The following is a 15,070-nucleotide window of genomic DNA, read 5'->3' on the forward strand; positions in this document are numbered from 1 at the left end:
CCAAACCATGAGATGTCCTTACTGAATCATCAGAGCTGAACTGGTGATGGAGAAACAGGTTTATCCTTTAGGTGACATGAATGAGTTGAAGGGAAGTTATGAACTGTTTCTGAGAGACAAATAAACACCAAGCTCCTGTTTTTGTGTAGCTGACAGCTGGTAACTGTGCAGGGGCGGATCTAGCAAAGCTTTTGCCAGGGAGCCAGGTAGGGCATTAACAGGGAAAGGGGGACACAAAGATATACTTTTCTTTCTTACTCTCATATAAAATATTTTCTTTTTATTAAATAGTTATCTGAATCTTACAACCAAAGTTTGTATAACAATACACAAGATTGGCTGTAGACCATTGTTAATCATTCAGAACACTGTGTAAAAATAACAAAAAACAAAAAGTGAATGCAAAAGTGCATAAATATTTATTTTACGTGTTTGATGTGTGTGGCGGGGCGTGGTCTGCAGTGCCGCTGCAGGGGAGGTGGACCCACCTGAGCGGCACCTGCAATCACGCCTCTCGGGCGTAGTCTGTGCTCTCTCGGCTGTTTTTTGGGTGTATATTGGGCTGTGAGTTGAAAAGCTACAGCCGGCTGTGTGGGTACACCAACCATGTGTGAAAAGTGGCCCATAACGTAATGCTTCAAAGCGTGTTCAGGCAAACATTGTCGGGTCTGCCGTGGTACAATGGGACTTCTGCTCATGAAACTATGTGCACAGCGTCTGCAAATCGGGGCTGTACAAAGTCACTTCATCTTTACCCAAAACTGTAAGCTGTCATCTGTGAGGCGCGAGCGGTGTTTGTTTTTACCATAGTTCATGGTGGAGAATGGCTGCTCTTCTGAGTTTTGCTCTCTGTAGCTGTATGAATGGCAAACTACACTGATTAGCAGCGGCATAGGCACACTTAAAATTTCTTCTGAAATTTTCGCTTTCTAGTTATTTTTTTTATTTCTTTTTGGTCACTATTTAGTTTTCCAAAAGCCTGAAAGTCAAATATACATAGAATTGCAGTTAAATGCATGACAATAATATTTCATTACCTGTCATCACTTACAGTCTAATTTCTTGGCACTATCCCACAGATAATGGAAAAGCTGGATGCTTTTAATAACTGCTGTGAGATTTGTGAGATCATGTGCTCCCTGTGTACCTGTGTTGTTCTTATGACCCTATGGGTTTCCCTCTTCCAATGTCATCAGCACTTTCTCCATGTATGTAGGTACTTCCTGTATGCAGATTGCAGATAGGAATCTGAGATGGTGCACGGCTTTGCTAAACTAGAAAGACCATCATGAGAAAATTTTGTCACTGCTCAGTGACAATAATGAAAAGAGACCCAGGAAGTGGTTTTCTGTGTGTTATTGTAGGTTCTTTACCTTACAGTATAGTGTTTTGAGGCAACTTTTGTTGTGATTTGGTGCTATAGAAAGAAAATTGAATTAAGTTGGGCTCTGCTTCTTAGTTCCAGTGAAAGGAATTCTCAATGCTTCAACATACCAACATATTTTGGACAATTACATGCTCCCAACTTTGTGGGAACAGTTTGGGGATGCCCCCTTCCTGTTTCAACAAGACTGACCCATGCACAAAACAAGGTCCATGGAGTGAACAACTTGACTGGCCTGCACAGAATCATGACCTCAACATTGACACCTTTGGGGTCAATTAGAGCCAGGTCTCCTTGTCCAACACAGGTACATTTCTGGAAGAATGTTCAAAGATTTTCGTAAACACCAGTGTTTGGCAAGTTACTTTGAAAAAGTAATTAATTATAGTTACTAGTTACTTCTTCAAAAAAGTAACTGAGTTAGTAACTGAGTTACAAGATTCTAAAAGTAATTAATTACTTGAAAAGTAACTATTGCGTTACTTTAAAAAAATGTTTAACCATGTGGTCCAGGGTATAACTGGCCATTTTTAACTACTGTTTCCCTCTACATTTCACCTTTAAAAATGATTTACTTTGCCTTGTTTGGTATCATCCTTTTCAGCACAACCTCACGTGTAGGGATGAGTATCGTTTAGGTTTTATCCGATACCGGTGCCAAACCGGTACTTTTGAAACGGTGCCGGTGCTTAAACGGTGCTCAAACCGGTGCTTAAAGAATGGAGAACACAAAATTGGTCCAAAAACCTCTCATGTTCAGCTGTTTCTTTTGTAAAAAGATAACAATGTAAGCCTTTTCTTCAGCTATTGGGCATATATGGTATCACTCTTGGATGGAAGCAGTGCTTAAACAATGGAAAAAACACAAACTTTGTCCAAAAACCTCTCATGTTTAACTGTTTTCCACTTTTTCTTTGATCATTTTAGCCTTTTTGGCCACGGTGAAGGAAGTATCTGCCGTCAAACAAGAAGACAGCTGCATGTAACTACGACGGTGTTTGCTAGTTCAGCTTACATACATTAATTTAATAACGTGGTTAGCCTACTCAACGTAAATTACACACGAACAACATGAAGCTACTCACCCAGAGAAGAACGGCTGCTGCTGCCATCATCATCCTCATCATTTCTGCTACACTGGCAGGGCTAGGGGCCAGGACTCTACTCTTCGGGTTCTTGGGGGATGTTGCTAACTCCGGGTCCGATAACAGGCACCACACCTGCAGTAGATGTGCACGGTGTGAGGTCTCGCAGCAAGCTATCAATTACGGCACATTTCTCGGCTTTTAAAAAAACGCTATGCGTCGCCAGGTGGTTCATCGGATTTGAGGTGTTACCTCCTTTGACAGTATCACAGTATCAGCTTAAAGCACTTGTTGCAGGCTGCTGAGTTTGCATCTTTTGCTGCAAAGTACAGCCAGACTTTTGTCCGCTTAGCCTTGGGCATTTTTAATCTGTAGCTCTGCTCTAAAAGAACGTTTGTACCTGGACCCGCCTACTATCCTCGGAAACGTAAAATGATTGGCTAGAATCGAAAGTGTATCACAGCTCAGGAAAAAAAAGCACCGAAATAAAGCACAGAAATGTGCGCTGCTTTTCGGTCTGGTTACTACCGTTTATGTCAGATGGCACCGGACACCGGTACCCATCCCTACTCACGTGTCTGAATTTACAGTTATGTTTTCATTTTGACATACTGTATTAACACAATTGATTTAAAATCAGACAAAAACCATACAATCCGAGTAGATAAAGTTATATTTTTTACTGTAACAACCACAAACATGTTTATTGAATCATATTTCATAACTTTAAATGCAAATATAAATTGTCAATTTTAAAATCATATGCACAAGTTTTGCAAACAACAAAGTAGAGCAGGGCGATATGGCCAAAAATATTTATCACGATATATATTTGAAAATTTGCGATAATGATATAACTGACGATATAATTGATGGGAGACAAAATACAACTCCACAACTTTACTAGAGCAAAAAAACCCCATCCATTTATTTTCACTTAAACAAGCAGCTGTTTTTTATGTGCATTAAAGCTATATAAAATTTAACAGTGCAAATGCAAATTCCTTGCTGAAAGTTTAATCAAAGGGCATTTCCAGTAGAAATGAGCTGACATATCCTGAGCATAGCCATGTATAATATCCACTAAAGTTAAAAAGAGGTGCTTTGCAACATTAAACTGCAGTGTGCCAAATAAAAAAGTCAAATACGTATTTTTCGGACCATAAAGTACACGGGATTATAAGGCACATTAAGCAAAACAAAGCAGTCAGATAAATCAAACTTTATTCAACTCATTCTTCTTGCCTCTTCCACTTCTGTACCATTGATTCATTAATGCTGTATTCTATCACAGCTGCTCTATTCCCATGTTGTTGCAGTATATTAATGACTAACCTTCTATTGTGGATGGATTATCTCAGATACTCCTGACTGAAGTTTGGTCTGTTTACAGAATCCTGCCATGTGATTGTATTTGTCCCTAACCATCAGGAACCCTCAAGTTAACTTTTATCGAGTGGAAAAGTGTTAGCGTTCATCCTGCAGCTTGACTGTTTATGTTATGCTAACATAGCTGTGTCGCTAGCAATCACGTAGCACATCATTGTATACCAGCTAGTCCAACTTCAGTAACCCTACAAATGTCACTGCTGTTTAGTTTTCTGTCTTCATTTATCTTGGAAGTGATAGCGGAGCTGTATGTTTTAATTTTTTCAGAAATTTCTCAGTCAGAACATGCCATGTCATGCTTAGGTAGCTAGCGAAACTAGCGACCTAAGTTCTGCTAACTTCCTGCTAACTTCTAAGTCCGTTAAATGTAATAAATTCTGTTTTCATGGATGCTTGGATGTTAAACTTAATTGTTACACCTGGTAAAGCAGCAATGCTGATCATTTTATTAAAGGTGAAAGAATTTAGACAGTTTTTAACTCTCAATGTGCCGCAGTGTTCGTTTAACTTTGGGACCTGAAACGGACGGAGTTTTGGACCCAGATTACTCCCAGATTTACGAGCACCTTAGTCCAACAAATATGGTAATAACGACGGCCTGCTTGCATGTTCTACAAAAAAATGTCCTTTGGTGGGTATCTGACGGACAAACACCAAACCAGTTCCACATCACTGAAGTTGCACCACCTTTTTTATAACCATTTCAAACTGTTTACATAACAATCAGGTGTTCTGCATTCAATAAGATGTCACAAAATTATTTGCCACACTCCAAAAAAACTGTCCACTATAAAGGAGAACATCACAGCCTGATAGCTGCAGGTCTGACAGCAGGTGTATCACTGCTCCTGTTTTCATTCAGCATTGTTCTCACACACAACACAAAACTATCCACAACACTACACACTAACTACACAAGACAATACATTAACGACACACTCCAAACACGCTAAACATCTCAAAACGCGATGTCGCTGTCTTTTTCTGCAGTCTTTCTTTCTCTCTCTCTCTCTCGCCGTCACTCCTAAAACTTCCCCCTCTTCCTAAACAACCAAATGTCATGTTGCTATATCATTTTTTCATTGGTCGACATGGTGCATTTTTCCACCAACACGAAAGGCCTGTTTTTTGTTTTGTTTTTTTAATTTTTTGGTCATAAGCAGAGAGCGCTTGCTAGCGCTGTACTTAGACAGTAAACGTGATGAAACTATTCAGGAAAAAACACCGCGTATATATTGTTTATCATGACTCTGGTTTTACGTGGCCTATCAGCACAATTTAAAAACTGGTATATCTCACCAGTTGCTTTGTTTTTTTTTGTTGCTTTGTCATCTTGAAGTGGTCATGCGATTGGCTTACTTTAGTGTTCCTCAGTGAAACAGCAGCACTCATGCGATGTTTTGCCCCCGAGCTCCAGGTGTTGTGCCAAAAACAGTGTTGCCAACTCCTCAGTAAGGAAAATTGCTATTGGATGTCCTAAAAGTGGCTAAATGAAGTCATCACTTAATTTGCATAATTGGTAATGCTTATGTATTATGCTGTAGGAGAGAGAAATAACATCGTGGAAGAGACACAAAGTGAGTGAAAAAACACCCTAAATGCATTTAGAATATATTTAACTACAAAATAAATTTCTTTTAGCAATTATGTTTTGTTAATGTCACAATTCCAACCCCTCGCCTTTATTCGGGCTTGGGATCAACAAAATTGACCAAAAATAGGCACTCTGGCATAGTTACTTTATTATGTGTGTGCGTGCTTTTAAGTAGTTTTAAGCCTTGTCATCCACAAAAAGTAACAGTAAAAGAAAAACTAACTGCATTACAGTCAGTGCAGGAGCAGCGGCTTCGCTCATGCGTGATTCATTTGCAGTTTGGACGCAAAGGTGTAAACATCTCCTGTTCTGACAGCAGCTGGAGGCGACTGCTGCGTGAGGACTATCCGCCGCCTGTGAGCGCTTTGGCACGGGTGAGGTGCCCACGGCAGAACCCGCTGCTTGATGAAAGTGAAAGCAATACATGCGTTCATCTTGATGCATTCTCAATCATCCAGGAAAGTAAATCTCCAAAAGTTGATTCTGTTCATCTGGACGTAGCGTTTTGTGGGAGAAACGTTTCGTCACTCATCCAAGTGACTTCTTCAGTCTCAGCTGACTGCAGGTTTCCCAAATCTTATAAACAGTACATTTGCATAATGACTGAAACCAGCCCACTGAAGGAACAATGGGCTGGGAGGTCAGTTCCTTAATCATAATTATGCAAATTCTCATGACCATTGATCAACAACCACTGACCAAAACCCACTGATCAAAGATCACTGATCAATGGCCATGAGTCCCATTCACAGAGAGTTGGGGAATGGCTGCAATCACAGCATTGTAAGATGGTGAAAGATGCACCCTTAGGCCCCCTCCTCGATTCAGAGATGGTCTTTCCCTTTTCACGTAAATGGCCTCCTTGACTCCGCGCTCAAACCAGCGTTCTTCCATGTCCAGGATGTGTACATCCTCATCATTGAAAGAGTGTCCACTGGCCTGTAGGTGTAAATAGACTGCAGAGTCCTGGTCTGACGAGGTGGCTCTTATGTGTTGTGCCATCCGCTTCGCCAGAGGTTGTTTGGTTTCCCCGATGTATAAATCCTGGCAATCCTCCTGGCACTTAACAGCGAAAACCTGTAGTGATCCCATATGTGTCAGGAGTATCGGAACAGTTAAGACGCATTTTTTCTAAACACCGGGTCTCTGTGGCTTTTAAACCCCAAAACACGCTGCGCCAAAAATTGGTCCACCCCAAGGATCGGGTCCCCCAACACAAACAGAGTAACATAGTATACGCTGTTAAGTGCCAGGAGGATTGCCAGGATTTATACATCGGGGAAACCAAACAACCTCTGTCAACCTAAGTCTTCAATAAATGGTAAATGGCCTGCATTTGTATAGCGCTTTTACTTAGTCCCTAAGGACCACAAAGCGCTTTACACTACATTCAACCATTCACCCAGTCACACACAATAACACCAACAAAAGTCACCAGATTTGTCGCTAGTCACTTTTTAGAAAAAAAGTCACTAAGGGGATCTGAAAACTCACTAAATATAGTGACTTTGTCGCTAAGTTGGCAACACTGGCCAAAAAGTGATCGTCTGCCAGAAAGTGTTTGCCGTCCACTGGAGCAGGCGCAGCTACTTAAGGCTGTAGCACCCAGATTACTTACGTAGACAGCTACTTCCGTGCAACTGATATAAGATGCGGTAAGCTGAACACAGCTTCAACCGGCTGTTTGTTGAAAAATAGTAACGCGGCCGCATTTTCTTGTTAGTAACGGTAATGGCATTGTAACGATAGGAATAGTAATTAGTTAGATTACTCGTTACTGAAAAAAGTAACACCGTTACTTTTAACGCTGTTATTCCCATCACTGGTAAACACATACACCTCAACCTTCACAGAAGAGTTAAAGCTGTCAGAGCTGCAAACAGTGGTTGACATCATATTAAACCCTGTGGACTAAACTACATACATATAAACAGAGAAAATGCTGATGATTGTTGGAACATGTTGGAGGGAAGCACATAGGGCTATAAGAATAACACTGGTACACAAGGAGCATATGGCCTCACAAATCTCACAGCAGTTTGGGATTGGAAATGTAGATCCCAATCACTTTCACTTTGTTATAATACCACTAACAGCTGATTTGTAATAATTTAACGACTGGACTGGACAGGACCTATCACTGTACTATGCTAGAAATGACTGAGCTCCTGAGAGCAACCCATTCTTTCACAAATGTTTGTAGAAACCGTCTACATGCCTAGGTGCTTGATTTTATACACCTGTGGCCATGGAAGTGATTAGAACACCTAAATTCAATGAATTGGATGGGTGAGTGAAAGCAAATAGTGTACAATCCACATTATTTCACAATGATAAGTTCAATAAAACACATGTTGCCAGTTTAAGCATCAACATCACTACTAACTCTTTTGGTACACTGCTCAGTGTGTCAGTTTTAATTTCGGCAGTAATCTGTGAAACAGGTTTTCCAACTATGGTGATGAGATTTAACTATGGCGAAAGATAGAGTACTGGTAACATAGGAAGACAGACTCCTGCTTGGTCTTTTTCAGGATGCTGAAGAAATGTTAATTTCTTGAGCAGGAGTCAGAACGCTGACAGCATGGGAAGATTTTGCCCTCTCAGCACACAGCATACAAACACCTCTCAGAGGACATGTTGGATTGACGGTAAACTCTCTGGAACACTGAGAAACACATCGGAATGTCACAGTTTCTTACAGTAAGTAACAATACAAAATCTGTTGCATTCAGAAACCTTCTAGCATTTTTTGTAATAGGAAATTGAAGAAGACCTGAACATTTATCCCTGGAAAGAATAGTTTTCACAGTTTACCACGTGTAAGTCCTGAAGATTGTCTGTCTGCTTGCATTGTAACACATTTGGCTCTGCATGACTGCTGTGTGGTCAGATAATGAGAGCAAGGAGTTTCAAAAGGAATGGCTACAACACAGACTGTTAGCCTTTGTTCCCTCTAATTTTTTATGTGTCTGAGCAAACACACAAACTCCCTGAGCGGTCCCTCGGAACCGCTGTGAGCAACATCAGACGTGAGCCCCATGGTCATGCCAGCATCGCATCCATCCAAGTTACATGGTCAATTAAAAGAATCAAATTACAGCATTTGCATTACTGTTAGAATACTTTTAATTAAATGCTTTGTCCCACTTACAGTAAAAATGACAAAAATCTTGTTCATAACCTCTGTAAAATGTTAACACTATTGGAAGTATAAATATTTAATTTTAACTATGGCAAAACATGAACTGCCAACCAAACAAAGCCAACTATAAACTCCAATTTTGAAAACACACTTGACATTTTTATTATAAAGCTCTGACTTGTATTATGAGTATTAGCCAGTGTGCGAAGCTCCTGGTGTGCACTGGGTGAGACTGTCATACTGTGGTCTGGGAAAGAGTCTTGTAACTCTTTGTCTGCAATATATAGTATATGATTATATGCATTTCTACTACTGATAAACTACAGTAGTAGAAATGTATTTAATGACAGTATTTAATGATCAATATCCATGAATGAAAATTATAAATACGCTAGATGAGCACAAATCTGATTGAGAACTTATATTTCAACTTATTTTTGCTGTGTGTCCTTTTCCCATCTCTAATGCTTGTACACGTTGGCATTAGCGTGTCTTCACTCCTCATCTGCCACACCGTTTTGCTAGCTAAAACACAGATGGCAGCGAATAAGGATGATGACTAGCATAAGGACGTTGATTAGCTGCATAAAAGCGTTTGTGAATCGCATCATTGGCTGGAACACCGGTCACTCACTGACTCACATTGCAAAATAGCACAGAATGTGTTTATTTTATTTTCAATTCACGTTGGATTTTTTTTTTGTGTGCAGTGCAGATTGTCTGTGTGCGGAGACCCCGTCAGCAGTCCGCACACGTGCAGCTTAGAGGGAACGGTGCTGTTAGCTGCATGAGCGCAGGTTGGATAATTTGAGCAAGTGAGCTTTTGATCCCATTTAAAACATATGTCTACAAATAAAGGTGTGAAACTCAGACAAAACTACATAAGTCACTACCTCATTTTTAAACAAGAATATAATCTGATATGAAATTCTTTTGTTAAAAATGCAAACCTTTGTGTCATGAACTCCCTCTTTTAGATTAGTCTTGTTTTTGTTTTGGTTTGGGTTTTTTGCCTGTCCTGTCTGGCACTGTAGCAATCTGAACTATTGTCTGCAATCAAAACGCACAGGACGGGAAAGAGAAGGATGAAGTAAAGAGAAGTCGGGAAGAGACTCAACAGAAGGAAAGGGAAGGAAAAACAGAGGAGAAGAGAGACAGAGAAAAGACAATAAAAATCAGTTTGATCACCTGCTGAAAAAAAAAACAAGCAAAAAGAGAACAACACAGTAGGGAAACCACAGCAACAACCAGCATGAGCATAAGTAAAAGTAATATAATAAATATTGAATTTTACTAAGCAGCACACAAGTCTGACAATGCACAATATGTTTAGAGGCAGCAGCCAACCAGGATAGTGTGTGTCTGTGAGTACCTATTTGCACACAGAGCTCGAGGAGGACCACCGACATAGAAAAGAGCTGAGGAGAGCCCCGGACGGGGGGGGTGTCACTCAGCAGCCATGGTGTAGAAGTCACAGGGGGCCGCAGCAATGAGTCTGCAGGCTCCGCGAGCAGCCGACTACACCAGAGCAGACCGACGACTGGGCCCAGAGAACCGTGATCTGAGGGCCCTACACATCCCAGAAGGGGCTCGAACGAGCCATGGTGCCAGCCACTGGCAGGGAGTGTGGTGGGGGGGAGATAGGCCACACACCTGGGGGGGCCTGGGATGTTCTGAGGGAGGTGGAGTCTAAGACCCAACCTGACACATAAACATAGACAAACAGGCACACAGACACAAACATTACTTCCCAACCTCATGCACACATATAGAAGTACTCAGCAACATGGAGACACACAGAAATGAACGCATTACACATCCCCGTGCATGCACCCACCCACAACCACAGGGACACACCAGCCTGAACCCCAAGCCCACCCCGGACCCACCCAAGAGCAGTGCAGCTACCAAGGTAATGTATGTCAACCGGCACATACCCTCCCCCACCCCTGCTCTATGCAGCCACCAAAAAAACACCACCCAAGTGCCACCAGAGTCCCGTCCAGGTCATGACCACAGCCCCCAGATTGAGACCCCCAAGAAACCCGTCCCTAGGGAATCCCCAATACCCCGAACCTGTACCCACCCCCACATCAACTACAATAACAAAGGCGAGACAAAACCATGATTACCAAGCCCCCACTATGTGATGGAGCCGATCAATGACAGTGTGAGCAGTTGTTGATGGTTAACTCGGGATCATTGAAAATAAATAACTGATTCTTGGCAAGAAGCTAGGGCTGAGTATCGATTTTGATTTCTATAATCGATTCAATTCTGATTCAGTTTTAACTTAAATATTATAATTCTGATCATTTATCAGTACTTATCCATATCTATGTATAAAAACAAAGCTGTCACTTGTGAGACTTCGTCAGAGGTGTGAGCATCACAGCAGCTGCCTTTGTGTTAAAGTAACTGAGGATAAAACACAGAAAAACATGAAGGAGTAATGAAACCTGCAGCTTCAGAATCTGTGAGATGTCTGCTTTCAGCACCCGACGGCATGTCTGCATACGTGCTGTCAGGTGAACGAACCGCGCTCTGTGTTTTCATGTTTTTTGTGGAATTCGTTTACCTGCTCTTTAATCATTTACTGTTTTAGCTGTTTGGTGGTTGTTGAAATAGTTTTGTGAGCTTTAACCTGAGATGCTGGCGTTTCTGGCAAAATAAATTTATATTTAAAAACCAATTCAGGATTTAATGAATTGATATCACATTATTCAAACTAAAATCAGTTTGAATTGGGAAATCGATTTTTTTAAACCCGCCCCTAGTGGAAGTGACCCTTCCAATGAGTGATATGGGTAGAGATTTCCATCTAGCCAGATCGTCTTCTATTTTCTTTTAAAGTCAAATGTGGTTTAATCTGCAAGCTTACGAGAGACATTAACACCTAAATATTTGATATTTCCATATTGCAGTGGGGTAGAAGAAGAATTATGGAAAGGAGCAATTAATCGGAATAACTGTAGATTTCAACCAGTTTATCGAATAATGTGAAAGAGTTTATTAATGTAATTACCTCAGAGAGAGTGGTTTGTGAGTGCTGGAGAATAGTAACACATCATTTGCATAAAGACTGATGTTATGTTCTACATTCTTGCATTTTATATCCTTCATCACTTTAGCTTGTTTAATTGCTGCTCCTGGTGGTTCAATAAAAATTGCAAACAGTGAAGGGGAGCGTGGGCATCCCTGCCTGGTGCCCCTCTGGAGACAGAGGCTGGAGGATGTTTGATCATTTGTTCTAACACATGCTTTTGGGGAATTATATAATGTTTTAACCAGTTTGTGAAAGAGTTTCCAAAACCAAATTTGTGAAAAGTTGCAAATAAAAATTTCCAGTTAACTCTGTCAAAGACTTTTTCGGCATCTAGAGAATAGTGTGGTTTCAATGTTTTTACTACATGAATAGTCTATTAAATTAAGTAATCTACATATATTTGTTGATGACTGATTGCCTTTTATGAGACCGGTTTGGTCAGGATGTATTATGAGGGGGTTTCTCTTCTCTAATCTGTTTGAGAGAGCTTTCAGATAACTTTATGGTCAACATTAATGAGGGATATTGGACAATAGCTGGTGGGAAATACAGGGTCTTTTCCTGGTCTTAGCAGGAGACTAATGTAAATATGAATTCACACTTGGTGGTAGCCAGATTTGTCCAGAGTTTTGTCAAATTCTGATGGAAAGCCATCTGGACCTGGAGCCTTATTATTGGGCGTAGTTTTTAGGGCCTCCTGGGGTTCACCTGATGTCAGTGGTGAATCCAGTGCCTTTGCTTGACTGTCTGGTAATTTCTAAAGGGTTACGTTGTCAAGAAACTTATCATGGTAGTTTTTAGATGGGTTTATCTGTGGTGAATATAAAGTTTTATACAAGTCCCTAAAAGTGGTGTTTATTCTTTCAGGGTCATATACCGTGTTCTCAGATAAGTCTTTAATGTCACATATAGGCATTTTTTCTTTATTTATTTTTAAATGGGTAGCTAGAAATTGACCGGATTTGTTACCATGTTCAAAGTTTTTCAAGCAAAGTCTTTGTACTAAGAATTGCATCTTTTAAATTAATAATTTCATTTGATTTTGTTTTACATATTTCGTTCAGTATTTCCTGTTCCTGGCAGGACACATAGGCTTCTTCTAAGGATTTGATGGTTATGCTTACAGTTGGAGTGATGGGAGCGCCATGTGTTGCAAAGTCCGAAATCACTCATGCACTGTTTAAGTATATTTGTGGACTGCTGAGTTCCTGCTGTATTGAGCCTATCCATTTCTTCATTTAGTCCAAAGTTGAGGTCGCCCCGAAGAACAAGTGAGCAATCTAGGTGTTCAGAGGTGCACCAAAAAAAAACATGGAAGAATGAGGGGTCATCAACATTTGGGCCATATATACTTTAAATACATAACTATTTGTTAAGTATTAACAATTTAATAATTACAAATCTACCATCTGGATCTATAAGTGCATTGAATACTGCGAAATTAATGTATTAATTAATGTAATGTATTATGTATTAAAATTGCTACTCCCCTTTGCCTAGTTTTAGAAGACTGAGAACACATTAGGAAACTCAGGTGTTTTAAGTTCATCTGTATCTGCGACAGGTCTATGAGTCTACTGTAATAAAACAAACATCTGCGTGTAGTTTTTTAAACTGGTTGAATACATTTAACCTCTTCTCTCACATTCCATGTGGCAAACCTTAGCATGCCCATAGCTGTGTGTGTATAGCTAATGTTGCACGATGCGTGTGATGCACAAACGAGTGAGGAAAAAGGAAATACATCACTCATTTTTAAAAAGAAAGAAAAAAAATGAGAGGCTCTATAAGTCTGATTAAGTGTGTGTATATTAATTTATACAAGCGAGCGTGTACACACTTCTGTGTGTGTGTGTTCTATATGTCTGTGTGCACTGGGAGGCCGCAATAGATGCGTGTCTGATTGTGCCGTGCAGATGTGTAAAAATAGTTTGTTGTTCATGACTGTGTCGGGAAACAGGTGATCGATGCAGTGAAAGAAAGGGGAAGGAAGAAAACCGAGGACTTGCAGCACACCTACAGCATTCTCTGTCTCTTACCTTTTCGTCTTATTTAGTGTTGGTACTAGAGAGTTTTTTTTAGCTAATAAGCATAACTGTGAAATCTCCCTGGAAACAGACTTTGATTATTTCACGTGAACTGGTGCTTCAGACACAGTGTTTCCTAGGAAGGAGTCTTTCCTTTCATCGCACCATGTAGCTGCAGTCTTAATACCATTAATACACGTTTGATATTCCACGCGCTTCGTGTGTTTCCTTCTTTAAGATCTTTCCCAGTTTTCACGTTGCTCCAGTTGCCCGTGAGTTTAATCTACAAATAGTGTGTGAAAGTCACAGTTTTCAGAATCACCTGACACACTCCAGAGGCACTATCAGACTACAGAGCTCTACACAATAGTGAATTCCTTTGAAAACCACAGACCTTATAGGGCCTTTCAAGTAATAACTAGCAGCCAGGAGGCATGGCAACAACTACACCCATAAAAACAAGAGGGTGGCTGTCATCACTAGAGCTGTGGTTTTGTTGTGTGTGGTATTGTTAAAGAAGTATAGATGTAAGAGTTTGTTCTGGATGGGTGGCTGTAGCTCAGGAGGTAGAGCTGGTCATCTACTAATTGGAAGGTTTGTGGTTTGATTCCTGGTTGCTCTAGTCTTTATGCAGAATGGACTGGTTCTTATATAATGCTTTTCTACTCTAACTGAGCACTCAAAGCGCTTTACACAACTTCACACAGGTACTTTTTAAAAGCTCTTTCTATGTAAGTGCTTCACACACATTCACACACATTCATACTCTGATGGATGCATCGGACAACAACTTGGGGTTAGTATCTTGCCCAAGAATATTTGACATGCAGACTGGAGCAGACGGGGATCAGTTACTAGGTGGTCTGCTCTACCACCTGAGCGACAGCCATCCCTTGTAAATGTAAGTGCTTAAAAGGAGATGAAAACAGATGAAGGTGACAGTAGTAAGAGAACAGAATTAGGTGTGTCCCTTTGAAACTTTGCATGGTTGGTTTAAAGCATGACCCCACTGAAAATTGCGAGATGAGTGACACGAGACCAAACAATGCCCATATGGAAAAGAAATAGAAAAAACTTATAAAAGACTTGCATAAGATTTGGCTTACTTCATATAGTGAATCATATAAGGCTTATATGATGTGGCCACGTTCTCATTACTTTCATATATTGTTTTAGTAAGTATCCAAAACATACAAGTTTCATTTATATAATTTTTCAAGGGATCTTATATCTGTTTTCACTCTTGTATGCTTGTATGATTTATATATGTCTTTGCCATATGGGTGCAGAAGAGCTTAAGGCTGCTATTGAAGCATCATGGTCTTCCATAACACCTCAGCAGTGCCACAGGCTGATAGCACAGAGGGCACAGAGTAGAGCTGTTGCTCCTCCACATTGAA

The 15,070-nt window shown here is 40.4% G+C and overlaps 1 protein-coding gene across 4 annotated transcripts in view; it reads left to right on the forward strand.

The window, feature by feature from the left end:
• The window catches only part of dlgap1a (discs, large (Drosophila) homolog-associated protein 1a), a 174,806-nt gene that overhangs the window by 29,267 nt on the left and 130,469 nt on the right, over positions 1-15,070 (forward strand). The window contains exon 2 of one of the 4 annotated variants that reach the window (XM_063460965.1): positions 7,987-8,155. The exons of the other annotated variants lie outside the window; for them this stretch is intronic. The gene's annotated coding sequence lies outside the window, so the exon portion shown is untranslated. The remainder of the gene's footprint in view (positions 1-7,986; positions 8,156-15,070) is intronic. 4 annotated transcript variants of the gene reach the window in all.

Source organism: Pelmatolapia mariae, linkage group LG18 (genome assembly GCF_036321145.2).
Source record: "Pelmatolapia mariae isolate MD_Pm_ZW linkage group LG18, Pm_UMD_F_2, whole genome shotgun sequence".
In the NCBI taxonomy this organism is placed as follows: domain Eukaryota; kingdom Metazoa; phylum Chordata; class Actinopteri; order Cichliformes; family Cichlidae; genus Pelmatolapia; species Pelmatolapia mariae.